The sequence below is a fragment of the Neomonachus schauinslandi genome, chromosome 11 (genome assembly GCF_002201575.2).
Source record: "Neomonachus schauinslandi chromosome 11, ASM220157v2, whole genome shotgun sequence".
In the NCBI taxonomy this organism is placed as follows: domain Eukaryota; kingdom Metazoa; phylum Chordata; class Mammalia; order Carnivora; family Phocidae; genus Neomonachus; species Neomonachus schauinslandi.
The window spans coordinates 40,651,897-40,670,871 of record NC_058413.1 but is presented as its reverse complement, the minus strand read 5'-3'; the positions used below and the strand labels follow the sequence as shown (position 1 = coordinate 40,670,871).

The 18,975-nt window shown below is 37.7% G+C and overlaps 1 protein-coding gene across 2 annotated transcripts in view; it reads right to left on the bottom strand.

Moving 5' to 3' along the window:
• SOX6 (SRY-box transcription factor 6) overlaps positions 1-18,398 on the bottom strand; it is a 594,109-nt gene extending 575,711 nt beyond the window's left edge. For both annotated transcript variants that reach the window (XM_021685803.1, XM_021685805.1), the window contains exon 1: positions 18,340-18,398. The gene's annotated coding sequence lies outside the window, so the exon portion shown is untranslated. The remainder of the gene's footprint in view (positions 1-18,339) is intronic.
• Between the last annotated feature and the right edge of the window lie 577 nt (positions 18,399-18,975).

The following is an 18,975-nucleotide window of genomic DNA, read 5'->3' as shown; positions in this document are numbered from 1 at the left end:
GGGGGGGGGGCGGCGCTCAATCCCAGGACCCTGAGATCATGACCCGAGATGAAGGCAGACACTTAACCAACTGAACCACCTTGGCGCCCCTACCTGCCACCTCTTTAAGTTCACCACTGCTTCTTTGGTTATTGCCACAAAGTTAGACCTGAGAAAACATACAACCAAACTCATTCTGTACCCAAATTACCTCATCTCCACAAATTATGAAACTCAAAAATGATGATATTGACCTTATAATAAAGGAATTTTCATTCCAATTGATTTGTTGATTTGCAGCTGAAGAAATTCTCAAAGTACCTATTAGTATAAAATAGTATTCCCTCTCAATAGTACTCTAGAGTCACTGTGTTGGAAAAACTGCAGGATGCTTTCACATCACATTCTAATAGTATTCATTTTTACCCCTTCAATAAAGTATTTTGAATATTCTTTACTTTGGGCCAGATTTTCCTTTTAAAAAATTCACTTTAATAATAGATAATGCTGGGCGCCTGGGTGGCTCAGTCGTTAAGCGTCTACCTTCGGCTCAGGTCATGATCCCAGGGTCCTGGGATCGAGCCCCGAATCGGGCTCCCTGTTCCATGGGAAGCCTGCTTCTCCCTCTCCCACTCCCCCTGCTTGTGTTCTTTCTCTCACTGTGTCTCTCTCTGTCAAATAAATAAATTTTTTTTAATCTTAAAAAAAAAAAAAAAACAGATAATGCTTACATGGCACCCACCATGTGCCAAGCACTGTTCTAAGCACTTGTATTTACTCACTTATTCCTAAAACAACACTAAGACGTGGGTACTATTTTACAGATTAAAGTAACAGGTCTAAGTTCACACTGCTAGAAAGTAGTGGAGTATGCTCTTAGTCACAGTGTCAAGCTCACTCTACCCCAAACTAATTCTCCAGCACTGTACAGGTAAGAGGAATAAAATTATAGTCAGTAAAGGATTTCTACTGTTCAGAATGCTTGACAAAGAAAGAACAGATTTTAAAAACAATCTTAAATGTGGGAGAGGAGGCATGACAACAATAAAAATTCAAGGGAGGAGAATTGTTTTAAATTTGGGGGATAGGAGGAAATTCAAAGCACTAGTATTTTTCAATATTATCTTGCCCTAAAATTGACATTCTATGCAACCCATGCATCTGTCTTCAGGTTGAAATCATTAAGCGCTTAAAAAGAATTTTAACATCTGTATCTAAAAAGAAATGTAAATAGACCCAGTTCCTACCTGATGGCTGCTCACTGTCTACTGCAATATATAAAACACCAACTGAGAGTTAACTGGCCTCATTGGCCTTCCTTTACATTGCTAGAACAGATAGAAAGAAACATATCAACTCAGAAAGAAACTTAAACATGGAATGGAAAGTGGGGAAAGTTAAAAAAAAAAAAAAGTAAAGAAAACAAGTGTTTCTAAGTCCAGAGAGAGATCTGTTGCTGCACACAATAAAGGTGGTATGCCTATAAGCCAAGAGCCAATCATCAGTGACCTTCAAAGACCTTATTTATGCAACCCTTAGCAGGAACAGAACCTTATAAGCAAAAGAACACAAAAGATAATGGGTCATCAAATGGAAATAACACATCTAATAACCCAAAGGACCAGTTCAAGAAATTCTCTTGAATTTGAGAATTTCTGTATGTGAATGTGAAGCTGATAGAAATATAGGAAGTCCTCACATTGCACTATACCATGTTAACTGAAACTAGTGCAATTTGGAGCCAGGTTCTCACTTTGCAAGGTTTTATAGTAACTGAGATCAAACCATGAAATCTGAACTGTGTAAAGATGAGATCAGAACTATGCAAAGAGAGGATACAGTTCTGATATAACAGAAATTTTAATTAACATCAGGCCATGCAAAGCAAGGATGGCCTTAAAACTGAACCTACTGAAATTCAACATATCATAAGAGTACGTTTAGCTCCTGATTATCCTGATTATCCAAGCTCCTGATTATCTAGTTTATAGATTATCTGTGGGAAATCTCATGACTTTCTTGCCTACTACAGACAGCTGTATTATATAGCAGAAATACTATGGGACTTCAAGCCAGTACATCTGGGTTTAGATTATGTTTCTGCCACTTAATAGCTATGTGACCTTGAGCAAGTCCTTTTCTCTCTCCAAACCTTATGTTCTCTGTGTATAAAATAACGATAATTACATCTACCTCCTAGAGTTGTTTTGCAAATGAAATAATAAAATAATAATCACTAATATTTAATGAGAGCTTACAACAAATCAGGCACTCTTCCAACTGTGCTTTGTATATTAAAACCTCTCAAAAACTATGATACAGGTTATTATCTCTATCTTATGAAAACATCCAAAAATATGTCTGGCATATGGCAATTGCCCAATATATGTTTGGTGATATGCATCTATTTCATTACTCAGTATTGCCTCTATCCATGGCAGTGAATAGGTACAGAAAAGAAAACAGGAAAATCTGAAATCTGTTCATGTATTAGATGCTTCAAAAAACTGTTGGAAGAGGAGAATTCAGTTCTTACTGAAAATTGGGAGCAGGGGTATTCTTATTCCTAGAAATTCCTTTATCCTTCTCCTCTTGCGTGCTACTTGTACTCCAAGATTCTGGAAGAGGTTAACTAACAGACTTCAAAGACAGCCAACTCTGTTGGTGACAGAAACCATACTCAAAAACCTGGCACTGGCCACAGCTGCCAGCCTCGCCAAACACATGCAATGAATTGATGGCTGTGTCCCAATGCCCTGCCTATCTCATCCAGCCCAACCTCCTTCGCAGACACAACCCTTCAGATGCTAACACTTCCTTCCAAAAGTTCTCATTAGCCGCTTTAGGTTAGAAAGCAAGGGCGCTGTCTAGGATCACACTGTGGAAATGCACTCTATCAAAATTGTCTGGGAGAGTGGAGAGAAGATGATAGAAATATTACAGTTTTTGCTAATGTGTCCACCAGCATAAATTCATTTATTCAGTTAAATTCTTAGCCATTTGTCACTTTAGTTGGCAGAATGGACATGGTGCCTTGAGACTGACATATAGAACCTGGAATTTCATTGAAAGTTCTTTGGGAAGAGGCAGCCCAGAGCCCTATCCTAGAACAGTATAAACAGGATGTCAGAGCTGAAATCTCTTTGGAGATCATCAAACTTCCCATTCTACCCATGAAGAAAATAATTCCTAGAAAGAAGTGACTTAGCCAAAGTCACCCAAAGTTTAGTGGCAGAGCTGAACCTCCCAAACTGAGTTGCTATTAAACCACAGTGCCCAACAAGTATATCAAGTGAGAGAAAAGAGAAAAAGAGAAAATGAGAGAGAGCCAAAAACAATGCTAGCCTAGAGCCATCCCTCATTGCTGCCTTTCTCACCTTCCCCATCTTCTGCTCTAATTGTACCTAAATCCAAGGAAGGCTGAGTAAGGAAGCAACAAAGGGCTTCAGGCATTTGGGGAAATAGTGACTCTCCACTTGGTTCTCTCTCTTGCAACATGATAAACACACTTAACTATGGAATCTCACTGACCCCTTCGTGCTAACAAATGACTCAAATTGTTTTGCTTTGAAGAATAAAGGATGGCTTAAGTCAAAATATGGAAAGAGCCCAGATGTCCATTGACAGATGAATAGATAAAGAAGATATGGTATACAATGGAATATTATTCAGCCAACAAAAGGAATGAAATCTTGCCATTTGCAATGATGGGGATAGAACTAGAGGGTATTAAGCTAAGTGAAATAAGTCAGTCAGAGAAAGACAAATACCATATGATTTCACTCTTACATGGAATTTAAGAAACAGATGAACATAAAGGAAGGGAAGGAAAAATAAAATAAGACAAAAACAGAGAGGGAGACAAACCATAAGAGACTCTTAACTATAGGAAACAAACTGAGGGTTGCTGGAGGGGAGGTGGGTGGGGGGATGGGGTAACTGGGTCATGGGCAATAAGGAGGGCACTTGAAGTAATGAGAACTGGGTGTTGTATGCAACTGATGAATCACTAAACTCTACCTGTGAAACTAATAATACAGTATGTTAAATTGAATTTAAATACAAAAAATTTTAAGGGATGGCTTAAGTCTGTCCCTCTCTCATATTAGAGTCCTGTGAAAATGCCACACTACTGTTTTCTGAACCTCAAATGCTGATCAATCTGTAGCCTCACTCCCTGTCTTAGGTTTCCAATGGTTGGCTACATTCTTCACAGGGATCCTGTCCCAGGAGAGTGTTCTCTGGAAACCATGCTTTTCGAAACTCTTTGACTTATCATACCCATACCCGTCTCTCCCATTTACTTTTCTATTTCACTGGGGTCCAAAGTGAACTCACACATCCCAAGAGTACACTATAAATTTATGGATATGTACTTTTTTAAAAGTAAGAAAAATTAATCCTTACTTAAATTTAAATACAAAGTAACACTCTGGGTCTATATGTCAGACATTAATATGTCACATCCTGTAGCAGAGGAAAGAGAGGGGAGTGATTATGGATAATAATATCTAGTTTTTAACTAAAGTAACCTTCAACAAATGTTCAAGTGGTTTAAAAAGATCCTTCCAAAGAGACTATAGTTTGAGGATAATATGAATAATATAGGCCTTCATGACAGTAATACTAAGACTCAACTAACACTTGTACTGTAGTAGCAGCCCTTTAGGGGCCACATTACAGGATATCTAGCATCACTAACAGTGTACTTTATCCTGTTGTACTTTGACATATTAAATAATAAGAATATGAAGCCATTACAATCAGTAAGACATTTAAAAACTAAGCATATAGATATAAATTTTTATAATGGCTGCAATTTTTCCAGTAATGTTCAAAATCATACAATATTCAATCCTTTATTTTGCAAAATTTCACAGAACTGAATGCTAAATGCTTAGAAACCTCTTCTGAATTTCCTTAGTTAGAAAAGACAAAAAGCCACACTATTAGAAAAGCACTCGTTCTTCTTGCTATTAAAATGGCTAAAATAAAACACAGAAAACAAGATGGCAACAAATTTAAATAAACTCCCTTGCTAAAAATCAGAGCTGTCGCAGTGCACAGCTCTGGGTAACCATTTACCTAGAATGACATGTGAATAATGTCCTCTGAGGTTGTATGGTGAGTACTGCCACAGCATTGGAAGTTGCACAGAAAACATAGCTGAAGATCTGAAAAAGAAACTTACGTCATGTAGGATGCCTCTTTTTCAGATAAATAAATGTATATATTCTTAACATGCCTCAGTTTATGATATTTGATAGGCAAAGTGCTACTTCTGAGTGAGCCACTATAATAAGTACCAAAGAAGACATAATCTCAACAGTGTTACTTTTCTAAATAAAAATAATTTTTAGGGAAGACTGGTTAAGTGTAACCACTGGTGAAATGGTTACCCAAGCTGGTCTAAAGGGGGAACAAAATAGGCATAAAATGACAGAGATAGCAGGACTTCACTAACTACATCGTTCATAGCCAAGCAACTGGAACACAATGTTGAAGCCAAGTACTGCAATGATGATGCAATTACTTTTTTAAAATAAGACCTGTAAACCATAGTAAAACCTTTACAATGCTTTGAAATGAAATGGGAAGTAACCATGAGGATTGTTTGCACTACCCAGAGGTTCCACTGCTTATCTCATGGAAAAGTTTCCAAACTTAAGGAGTAGGAACAACAACAACAACAAAAAAAAAAAACCTAGTGTATCAAATGTGCTGACGTTTTATGTGAGGCAAGGAGCTGTAAGTGTGTGTTACCAAGTAGTTAACTAGCTAGCTAACTAGATACATACATACAAACCATCATACAAACTTAATCTGTCCCTTCAAAGTAAAGGTGACATTTTATCAAATGAGAAAGTAAATGCTTTTCAAAACAGATTTGTGCTATGAAAAGTTATTTTGAAAACATATGTTTGGAAACGATTCCATCATAGTGTGATTTTGTTACCAAAAATTCTATGTCTATCAACTACAAAAACTCTCATCTGTTTTCAATTTTAAAATTGGCAACAGAATATTCCAACCTGTTTAATGATGTTCCGAAGAGTTTCAATGGGTTTTGAGTCCATTTATTAAAAATATTAAAATGCTATATCTTCAACATCATTGCCAAAAACAACTGATTGCCATCAGGGAAGATTTTAACATATTTTTGTGTATTTTGTGTATAGGATTAATAAATTAGTAACACAATTTAGTAAGTGCAAATAATGATGTACTTCTTCCGTTTGGCTCTATTTTTTTTTTTTTGAGGTATAATTTTCAGCTATGACAGCATTAAAACCATGTAGTAAAGTAAACTGAACTTAGAACCAAGCTTATACATCATTTCATCACGAAGTGTTAAACTGACTTTTTAAAATAACAAAGAATGTTAAATTATAGGGTTTGGCGGAATCACAGTTAGTTTTAAAATATTATTTATTTTATCTGCATCTCTTTTTTTAATATCAACTTATGAATGTTTTATAGCATACATTAGCACACTAGCACATGTATATAATTTTAAATAAATATGCACATGTATTAGGGTGCATTCTCATAAACATTTTGCTGATCGTCTGTTCTATCCAAAAAGTTTGAAACTTTTCTATTCTATCCTATTACAGAACTCTATTATAGTCAGAAGTTCTCCCAAATAAGCCTTAAAATTATCTTGCCAGAGGAATTCTTCCAGCCTCACCCTTAGCAACAATACTCTCAGGTTACCCTTGGGCTATCCAAACCACTTAAGATCTCTATTTCCTTCTCTCTTTAAGCATCCTAAATTCTGCTCCTTTCACCCCAGCTACTGAAAATGCTACATTCACCATAATCAAGCAGGGAAGATACTCAAATAAATATTATGTTAATAATCAAACATATTTACTTTTAAGATGCATTAGCAATATACTTATTTAACTTATTTAATGGAGGCTTTGAGACAATTTAGGATGATCAAATAATTTAATGCACCCTTACTAAATTTAATAAAATTATATTTGTGTTTTTATATTATATCAGATGTAAATTTGTTAAGTAAGCAAACCCAAAGAATATATAATCATAGCCTAAATAAAATTTAAAGGACATTGATTCAAATGTCCTATTTATTTGGCATATTAATCATAGAAACTAGTGTACATGTACATCAAAAAGGAAGAAGAAAATAACCCAAAGATGTAAAAGTGGTGCTAAGAAATTCAGAAGAAAAAATTAGCATACAATATAGGGGTATACTTTTCCATATACTTTATTCAAATAGCTCTTGGTAACTTTAATGAGTTTTCCATGTGGACATAACGAAGAAATTAAACACAAAACTACACAACTAAGACAGAGCTAATTATGATGAGCTCTTTGGAAAAGGTCCCAAGGTGTCATAATTAAAAGCTGAGCTATTTTTCATTCTTTCCCTGCCATGCCATAAATAAGAATTAAGAGTACCCAAGTTCACTAGTCCCACCCAATTTAGGTTGTTATATATATTCACCTCAGAGAAAATAAGCCTCTTACAAAATGCTATACCATTTAAATTCAGTGTACATGACCCTACATTAGCATACCTGTAAATCACACAAACCTATACAAAAGTACAAGTGGAGGCCTTCTCTGGAATTGTTGTCTGCAAAAGTTTAAGGGGTCTAACCTAAGAAAAGCTGAAATTTTCTTTTAATGTTTTAGAATATTATATTAAAAATTAAATATTACAGTTTTAATTGTTTCAATATTTAAATTCTTCTTTAAACTTCAGTATATCTATTTTCAATGCGATCTTTATAGTGGGAAAGAACAACAGCTAAGAAATTTTTAAAAATCCAATTTTCCTCCAGTGTATATTTGGATCTTCAGACTCAAGAGTAATAAACGTTCCTGAGACTTGGTTAACTAATATGCTGTGTTCCAAGTTAGTTAAGCTTTGTTTAGTTGTTTATGATTTCAATTTTTATTTTCTTTGGGGGGGGGGATTGCTTCTTATTAAAGAACTCAACTGAAAGTTCTAAAGGGAAGTTCTTAAAAGCATCATAACTGATTTAATATGACTAACAGGATGTTTTTAAACTGTTCTATGGAACTTTTGTATCTTTTTTTTTTTTTCATCCTTAGCCTCAGAGCCTTTCTTTTTAATGGAGAGATTTCATCATATTTTTCATGTCATGGATCAACACTGCAACTGTCCAGCACGCAAAAACAGTGGTAAGGAAAATTATAGGTTAGGCCATTAAAAACCAGAGCCATAACTTCTCCAGCCTATGTGACCACCAAGCCCTTTTCAGAAAGTGATTATGTCACTGCAAATCTCAATACATGTGTTTAATTTGAAGAACAAGTCATTAAACACCAGAAAACTTCCAAGCCAAAACCAGCAAAGAAGGCTTGTGGGCTCAGAGAAAAGGTATTCAAAAAGTCATTGCAAAACATAAGATCCCAGATTACAAAACTGAAGAGGGTGGATTTAGCATCCCTCTTTGAGAGTGATCAAAAGTAGAGAGGGGCAGTTGCTGTTACTACTGCTCTTGCTACTGTTTCATTACCATCATTGTGAAATAATAATTTCTATGTCATCCAAAAATTTTGAATCACTCTAAGGATGATTTTATGTTCATACTATCCCTCAATAAAAAAGAAGTTAGGAACATGCCAACTCTATAGTTAGAAAAACTTAATTACAAATGTGAGGCCCAAAGACCTGTAACAAATAAAAGAAACTCAGAAATAACACACAGATCTAAAAATTTCCAGATATTGGCCTTTTTCTAAGACCATGCTTGCCAACTGAAAAAAAACTCATAGTACTGATCACCTATTCATATATTAATAAGCAACTTACTTTAATTTCAATACTTAGTTGAAGTATTTGAAGAAAAGGAGTAATATGAAAAATTCCTCTGTACCTAAAATGTACTCATAATGTCCCTGACCACAAAACTGAGCTAAGAAAGAGGAGTGTAGCAGTTAAGCTGCTAGCTTATGGCTACATCACATTCATGATCAGACGTGGCCTTTCTAGAAGTCACAAAGACACAAATATAAGACTTTTCAGTGTCAGAACTACAGAATAATCAATAATGGTATCAAATGTTTCCCACATGTCCAATGACTTTATTCCCACATACGTCAAATAACCTATTCTTAATCATCCTTTAAGTCACAGCTGAAGGGCCACCTCCTACTAGAAGCTTTCCTTTACATAGGTACTTCTGCTCTTATACCTATTTCCATTATAACAACCAGCACACTGCATAGAATTACCTATATTCATACCTCCTCATTGCATTTTCATCTTTGAAATCACGTAATCAAGTGGTTCCCACCTTTTCCCAGCCAAGGAACCTTTCATTAATCATCCCTGCTGGACCCCATATTTTGAGAGAGAATTGCCTATAAAACTAGCCACACTTACTATGTAAATCATTTTCTAATTTTTACTAATCAGGATATATAACTGATATTTAATGTTTCTGATCAGCAAAATATTATTCATTTATACACTGGTATATGGGAAATGCAGCATTGGTTTGGCTCTGGAAATAAGTATGAAGATAAAATAAATTAACATTGACATTATATAGAAGAGACTAGGAAAAAAAAAAAAAGGAGGGCCAAAAAGCCAGCCCTAATTTATGACACACAAGCTTTGTTTGTAGTGAATAATACCCTGAAGCAAAACCCAATTGAAACATTTATTCATATCAAGTAGGAAGTTAGACAGTATGACTGGTAAGGTTATCTACCCTGCATACCTTTTATTGAATGAGGCAATGAATTTGAAAGCACTTTGAAAACTGTGCTTCTATAAAATGTAAGAGAATTAAAATTAGCCTTCTCATGACAAAGTTCTACTGATCACATAATTATTGTCAAGTAACCCTAATACCATTGTCCAGAACTGTTCTATGAACTTCTGTGCACAGTATCTTCAAACTGAATCTTCCCAACATCCTTATCATCTGGTAAATTCTATCACAATCCCATTTTAAAAACTAGGAAACCAAGACTTAAAGAGGTTGAGTATCTTTTCCAAGGTCATACAATTAGTTTAGGAAATAAGACTCCAAAGGAAAGATTCAAGAAATAAAAATTAAAAGTTTAATATTGGTTTTCTCACACACAGGTCTATCATTCAAATGAAGAATATAGGTTTCCATTTTTTCTTTAAATGAAACCAAAAGAAATCAGATTAAGATGTGTATATTTGACACAAAGAACTTCCTGGTGTTAATCACTGAAGTATATAAACAAAGATTATAAAATCTCATTCTTTGCAGGCTTTCAAAATAAAGAGAGCTTCTTAACTGATTAGAATGGAGAAAGGGTGATTGATACACCCTTGGAGGATGCAGGATGACAGATGAAATGACATTTCAAAATCTCTTAGAGTCCCTTAGAATTGGGATTTTCTCAAATTTGAGAGCTGGACATCCAAACTCTGCATTTATCCCAAGTCTGCCAGGTTACTAATGAATTTTCCTTTCTAGGAAAGAAAGGAAGGAACACATATCATCTGTATTTCATATAAGAGTAAAAGAAACAGACTATGTAATTCACCAAAGATGTCATAGCAAGTATGTGGGAAAGCTGAAATGGGAAGCCAGATCTGTATAATGATAAGCACAGTACCACTTCAAAAGTAATTTCAACAGGTATTAAATATTTATTTTATACCAAGCCCTGAGCTTAGTGCTTTACATTCATTTATCTCATTTAAACCTCACAATAATCCTATGATGTAGATATTATTATTACTCCCATTATAGAGATAAGACATGGAGGGTTAGGGATTACACCATGGATATATTGGGGGTGAACGGGGTGGCTGGCTTCTAAGTAGAAGAGGTTCAATGCCCATGGAGATAGCTGGAGATTATTTCTGAGAAAATAACAACACTGCTGGTCTTTGATATTCTTTCCCAAGAAAGAGTGATAAATTATTCTCTCTTAGTCAGGAGCATTCTTCTCCAGTTCTACCAATGACTTGCTTAGCACCATGACAACTGCAGCTAAGTTTCCCCACCTACCAAATATCAAAAATCTTTAAGAGAAAGCGAAATCCTTAAAAAATAGACTTGTGACTTCAAAAATGCCCTTCAGGGTGCCTAGAACTTAGTAAGTGCTCAATCATGTTACCCTATGATCTGTTTCTAAAGTATGAAAGGAAACATTTGCAACCATGTCTCAGAATGAGTTCCATTTGAAATCTATGCTCCTTATTAAAAAGAAAAGAAGAGAAAAGAAAAAACCTGTTACATTTTCTTTTCTCCACATATTGTGCTTGTGTAGTCGTGGAAAGTAAAGCATCTTTAATTTTCTTTGTCTACCTTTAAAGAACTACTTTTCAAAGAAGAGAAGAGATTGTGCTCAGTGAAGTCAAAATCACAAATAGCACTAAAGTCCCTTTTTGCATTTGAATGGATATATTAAAGATAGACAATTCAATTCATCTCTTTAAGATGCCTAGAAACAACAAATTATTGAAGGCAGTAGGGATAAAAGATCATGTAAAGGGTTATCTTGTGAGATTTTTAGAGAAGAAAGAGATCAAGGGAGAACTTGAAATGAGAGAATATAGAATATTTGCATAGATGCTAATATGCATATCACATAATGTACTTTGAATTTACCTTATATTTATTAAGCTTATTTATACAGGTCAGCATCAAAAAGCGCCAAATCAACATACTTAAGTAATTTTAATTCAAAATAGTTTAAAACACAAAAACTCTTAAAGAATTTCACAATATCACATTAGGCTCCTTCAATACAAGGTGCTTCAATCCAAAGAAAATTTTAAAAAGCTTTATAAACCAGGGGAGCTTAGTAAATAAAATATACCAGTGAATTCCTTGCTACATGTGCCAGAGTAGAATGTTCGTAGAGAAATATAGGGAAATAGAAAATCTAGAAAATTACAGAGTAGCAAATTCAAGCTAGTTACCAAAGATGCAAAATGTTCTGAAATACATACAACATTGGACTACCAATTGTTAGATTTTTCTAATTTCACTATTCAATCCCCAAATAATTACAGGTTAAGATATTAACCCAGTTCTTTATAAATAAAGCCAAACAACTCCCTATAAATGCAAAAAAGATAACTCTCTAGATAAATATAAAGATTTCTATAGCTTCAAATGATTGTTTTTCAGTTGAAGTAGTACAAAAGAGAATGCCACTACACATTTTCATACCATTAAAAGGTAAAGAAGAACATTTCAGAATTCTTTAAACATTTTGAAAAGGAGTTTTTTCCAATATTATATGCTGTGCAGGTTAGGGAGGATTACTAAACATATCAGTATTATGAAGTAGAAATAACTGGACATTTGATTTTTAAATGTATTTTATTAGTTTATAATAGATTACAGCATCTAAAATTAACCTCAGAAAATAATTCACATCATTCCTAAAGATGAAAGTTTTTTGAGTGAATAGTAAAATATGAGTAATACATAAGGGGTCTTAAAGGAGCAAGAAGAGATTCTGAATATAAACAAGGCATCATTCTGGTAAAAGGAAATACAAACAACTAGAATAAAAATAGTTGATGCACAAAAGCCATAATGAGGGGGTAGCTCAAAAAATAACTTCTACTTTGAATGGTTTGGATGAAATACAAATTATCTACAGAAAAGTGTGGACTGGCATAAATGTTTGTACAAAATTATAAGTGTATTTCAAGAAGTATGCAAGAGGCAACCGCCTGCATGATGCACAAGGTCCCGGCAATGCTCTGCTTAAGTGCTAGTGCACAGAGTCCAAACCACTGCATTTTAATTACTATGCAGCCTCAGATATATTGCCTTTGATATGGAAATGTTCTTGTTCTCTCATCTTCACATATGGTCTCATGCACAGAAATCTTTATCTGATTCATAAAAAATAAACTAGAATCCAATCTCAACACCTGACCTCAGTGCTTAGAAGTTTTTTACTAAGCATGGTGTCACTATAAAAAGAATGGCTAATATTGGTGTAAAGTTGGATATTTTGAGCAACGATATGAAGGATTTACAGTTAAGAACTGAATTGATACTGCTTCTCTGAGGTTTTAGGATTTCATGTTCCCTTTTTTGAGACTACCACAGATTTGAGGAAAAACAGACCAGTACCCCTTTTTGGAGGTGAGAGAGTCTGTAGTAGATTTAAAGGATATTCCATCTTACAACCTCTACCCACATTCTTCAATTGATATTTTTATCCAAATTATGACAATGGATACTTAAAACTTGAAAAGCTCTATAAAAAGCCATAACACAAATTTAAAATTATTTCCACTTTGACTAAATATCTAATCAAAATAATTACCTAAAAAGCTTTTACCCTCTTCCACAGAACAAGGAAAATAAAAACACTCTTCCTATAAATGGATAAAGAATATATAATGAGAGGATGATGAAAGTTTCTGATATAACTCTTACCAAAACAATTAGTTCTCAGATCACAGTTGAAAAATATCAGGCAAAAAGGATATGCTGTATATTTAAAATGCACTTACATCTAATAAAAATTGCTTTTTATAGGCTATACCAGAGTGCCAGCTTTTTTTTTTTAACTTGAGTATGTTGAGATTCAGAATATAATTTAATCAGTAGAAAATGTGGAGTTAGGATGAAAACATAGAATGTTCAATATATTATTTTCTTTTTTTAGGAAAAAAATAATAGGAGAAAGCCATATTTCTTAAACAATAAGCAATTCAAATGCAAAGACAGTCCATTTCTTCCTCTAAAAGGCAATGAATATTTGTTCACTTATTAGCAGATTTCTATAATAAAATCTGTTCTCACATACCCACATAACTTGATAATTCTGAAATAACCCAGATTAATTTTATTTAAAAAAAACAGAAATATGACCCATCTAACTTCATGACAGCAGATAATACGTCCCATCTGCAAATCATTTTGCTGTATGTTATCTGTGTTTTATCATTTCTAGTACCTGTCTGTGCCTGATATGGTACTCTCAGACACATTAGCTGGATGGAATGTTTCACTTGACTTCAAAAACATCAATTGATATATATGCACCCCTAAACTATATTTAAACAAATAGCTCTTAGATCAAAGTTTTAGTTGTACCATACTACTCTTTTATATAATGCTGTTTGTAAATAGTGAAAAAGTGTGTATGAGTTGTCTCACAAGAGAATTATTTCAAACTTAGATATATAATCTAACAAAACTGAAAAGTACAGGAAATACTGAAAGGGTTAAAGCCAATGTATATTAAACCTTGTTAAAAGGAAAATTCATTTATTCCAGTACCTATTATACTAATTGAAAGTGAATTATTTAAAACATCACTAATTTCTTCAATATAAGATGTGTAGCAATTTCATCAGGGGCCACCACCCAATAATTCCTAAAAGTCAAATAAAACAGACATAAAATCTCAATAATGACACCAAAAATATCATATATGTATTTAAAGTAATATACTTTAAGACCCTATAAAAGAAAGATTTGCTAAGTATGTTAACAAATTTTAAATGTATGCTTTTCCCTTACTAAAAAAAAAAAAAATCTGTTACTTTCTGCTACTAAAGAAAAAATATCCAATAGACAGTATAATATTCCTACTGAATGTCACCTCTTCTAGGTATTCAGTTAGTGAATTCATTATAGAATAGAAATAGCTGAAGGTATAGATATTCATACTGCTTTATTATTTAATATAATATATAATATATTACATATAATATATAGTATATATAATTTATTATTTAATATATTTTACACTTATCTTTATAGTATAATGTTGAGTGTTGTAGTTACACAATGTACTATTGTAGGAGTTTGTACCATGTTCCATAATAATAAGCTTATAAATATTTCTGCTTTTTAAAAAATATATAGACTCTGAAAAAGTTCCTTTTCATTACTTCCGAAACAAAAACTAAGAACAACAATAAACAGCATAAATGATAAATAAAAAACTATGGAGTTTTGTCACTAAAAGTAAAGGAACATGGTGGGAGAGCAGAGAAGAAAGGGGGTGTTGGTGGTACAGGGAAAAAGTGACAGGGGATGTCAGTTTGCCTAAGGAATTAATGACCTATCACTTGTCTAGATCCTGGTTTCTTATTGCCTTTGGTCATAAACTAGATCTAATATGTGTGCTGCATACTTGCTTGCTTTCAGAGTCTGAAGGATTTTTTTTTTTGGTTGTTTATTGTTGTTCTTGGTCTTGTTGTTCTTGTTGTTGTTTTAGAATAGGAATAATCCCTCTTTATTTATAAGGTTTTCAAAAATGTAGGAGAAAAAAATCTACATGTCATTTGACCTACTATCCATGTGCTCACATGTGTGTATTCAGGAAGATATTCTCAATAGTGCATAGATAATTCATTTATGATCTGGTAGAGTTTTTAAAAATTCAGTCATAAGTTTCCCTCTACTAAAAGAAAATCAAATACTTCACTGGTTCAATAAAAAGCAAATGCAACTAAATAAACTGTGTCCTCCATCTCCCACAGACAGGTGCACTCTTGCTGCCATAGAAAAGCTAACACTATCCCACTAAACTTGTGGAAGGTTTAGGATGTTTGCTTGTTTGTTTTAAAATAAAGAGAATAGGTATCAGACATAACTGAGTGGCCTAGGAATAAGGGGAGGAAGGAGACTGATGAAAGTACCTAATGCTGAGTGTTGAATTCCATGGTAACTGCACAGGGTGAAAGAGGGAAGGTCATGTTCATAGCTATAGAAATCTGGTCTCCACCAGAGAGTGCAGGCTAAAGCTGACCTGAGGCTGGGGTCTGAGAAGCTAGGTAGGAAGTGCAAGCACCATTCTGGTACAGAGAAAACAAGGCTCCTAAGAACCCCAGGCTGAACAAGAGTGATACAGGAAGAGACTGCAGATCTTTCCAGGCTTGCCCCACAGTGAACACTAGCAGCCCCAAGCGGCTAGGCCTGAAGGGGGAAAATAGAAACTGCAATCAGGGCATAGAAACTCTCAGACCTCTAGCGTGGGAATAGGAGGGAGCACACAGACAGGTGAACAGTCCAAACTAGAAGCCGAAAGCCCCTACCCAAGCCAAGGTACAATGTCAAGCCTGGGCTGGTCCTACTGGATTAGTGCAGATAGAGGGGCACTAGCAGACCTCCCCCATGGAAGGGTTATGGAAAAGACGTATACTGCCAGATTTTACTCTGCATCCCCTTTCCTCATTCAGTCTGTAGTCTGCTGCTGGTGTCCCATTTACCCCTCTAACCAGCAGTTCCCCCTCAGCCAAAAAATAAAGAGAGGAAACAGGAAGAGATGGAGGAGAAAAAGAGAGAGGAGAGAAATCAAAGACAAGACTACACTGTCACAGTCTTCCCTGGTACCAGGTCCTTCCAGGGCTGTCCTAGTAGGTTCGGCCTTCCCTCGGGAATTCTGTAGCCCGGAACAGATTTGAGCGGACCAGGTCCGCCAAGCCCGTGCCTATGGGCCTCGGGGATGAGGTGCTGAGTGGGCAAGCTAATTATACATGTGGCATTTGGGCAGCCGACCGTCCAGTGACACCTTACCTTATGAGGAAACGTCAACCCCAGCAACTGTTCAAAACAAAATGCCATCGCGGGATCAGCTTCGCCGGCTCTTGGCCCGTTCAGGATTGCTTTTCCCACAGCCTCTCGCACTTAGTGCAAGAATGTGGCCTGGGGAGGCCTGCTGTGGGCGGGCGGACCAGCCCGGGTGGGGGGGACAGGCGGGGCGGTCCTTGCCAGGTGTCCGTCCTGTCCCCCCTCTCCATGGACCAGCTTGCGGACCCGAGCACTTGACCTTTTTATTCACCAAACCCACCTCCTAGAAATAGACTGGGCGGGGCTGTATCTGTTCTCCTTGGGACCGGGAGAAAAACCTGGGCATGTGACTATAAAGGGCAGAAGACAGGAGACCCTGGGGAGGCGGGGGAGAGGGGCACTCTCGCATCCCGACTCCAGTGGGCTGTTGTCTGGGCCACCCCACCAGGGCCAAAAGCCTGGCCGCGGAGTGCGCGCCGGGGTCCAGCGCCCCGGACAGGGACGTCATCCGAGCGCCCCATTGACAGTGCAGCGGGAGGTCCCGAGCCCAGCCCAGTTCGCCGCAGCCACGGCTTCGGGCCATCTCGAGACCTAAACTTCAAGCACGGCCCTGGGAGGAGGTCACACACACAGAAGCAGCCGGGGACAGCCCATCTCGCTAACAGCCCAGCCCCGCCAGCACAGTCGAAGACTTATTTTTAGTCCCCAAATAGGGGCAGCATTCAATATCTGGTAATTCATACAAACCTTTTCAAACTTGGTCAGCCTAAGAGAGCTTAAATAAAACTCAAAACACGCAGGCAACAACCACCTTTTATCTGCTCAGAACACACCAATTCTCTTTTTATCTGAAAGCTCCGCAGAGCGCCCGGGAAACGGAGCTAATCTAGCCTCCGCAGCCGCGGGCCGCTCCTCCTGGAGCCGGAGCACAAGCCCAGCAGCCTTTGCACAAGCCCCTTTCCTTCTCTGACGGGCCCTTTAAGGGAGAAGGAAGAAAGTAGCTCCCCCGGGAACAACCAGGCACGGGCTGGACCCCGGACGGGTGGCAGCACCGCCCCCCGGCCTGGCCAAGCCTCAGAGCTGCGGATCTCCGCCGGTCCGCGGAGAGGACTGCGGGCGGCAGGGCCCGGGCAGTGCGCCGAGGAGGACGGGGGGCGCCGGCGGGAGCCGGCGGAGCTCAGGGACGCGGGGTGGGAGAGCGCGGGGCGGAGAAGGTACACGCTGGCGACCTTGCGCCGGGCCCGGGGACTCCCAGGCCGAGCCCGCACCAGGCAGGGCTGGGCGGCCCCTCACACACGCCCCCGCCCGCCCAGCACCACTGCCCTAGCGTCCCGAGCAAAGAGGACCACAGATTAGCACTTGGGTTTCGGATTGTCTTGGAGTTCGGTTTGTTTATTCCTAAAAAGATCATAAAAAGTCGCGTCCAAAAATGGGGGAGGAGGAGGGAGGGCGAGAGCGGAGGGAACTGGAGGCGACTTGCGCAGGGTCCCGACAAAGTTGCGGCGGAGCGGCGGTGGGGTGAGGGTGGGAGAAGGGAGCGGCCGCGTTTTCTAGCGACCCGGGTTTTCTTTATGAACTCCTCGCGCTAAACTTCACCCGGTAGGAGAGTGCAACAGAGATCCTCGACTCTCGCCCGCCCTCGGCCAGCGTCAACCCCACAAATAGCCAAAGTTTCCAAATCAAAATGGGGGTGGGGTAGGGTGGGGGGGAGCGTTAAGAAACCCAGAGACCCAGCTGGACCTCCCGACCTCCCGCACCCCGACCGAGCCTGGCTAACACTGAAGCGCTCCGGCGTCGCAGTCAGTCACACGGCGAATCAACACAACACTTTTCAAGAAAACAAAATATTCGCTGGGAAACTTACTTTGCATTTAGTCTCTATTCTTTGGGGGGATGCGGTTTAAGTCGGCTCGTAAAGGAAAGCTCGTTTTGTCCAGGTTGGATATTGTCTACTTATGGATCAGCCCTTGGGTGAGGGTTTATTTTAATTTATGGCTTATGCATTCTTTTAAGGTCGATTTACATGACCTCCGGCTACAACTAAGACAGCCGAGGAGGGCACTCCAGTCGTCAGTCGGCCAAACCCACAATTAAAACAGCCCTCCCCCTAGTCTTGGTGTGATTAGGACTCTCCCAGGGTAGGCTGATCTCCTGCTTTTCTTTTTTTCTCTCTCTCTCTCTTCTTTCTTCACTTCTCCCTTTTTTCCTTCCTTACTTCTTTCTTTCTTTGTGCCTCTCTTTCTGTCTTTCTGTCTTTCTTTTTTTAATATCATGAAGTAAGATGTGATATCAGTTTGAAAGTTTCGGTATAACTTTCTTTAAACCCAAGACTGCGGCGATAACGAGAAATAACAGCGCTCACAAAGCCCTCAGGATGCTGCCCTCTTGTGGGCACAGAGGGCATTACCACCCAGCGGTCCCATCCGAACCCTCAGAGCACACACGCATTTGCTTACACAGAAAGAGAGAGAGGGAGAGGGAGGGAGAGAGAACTACACAC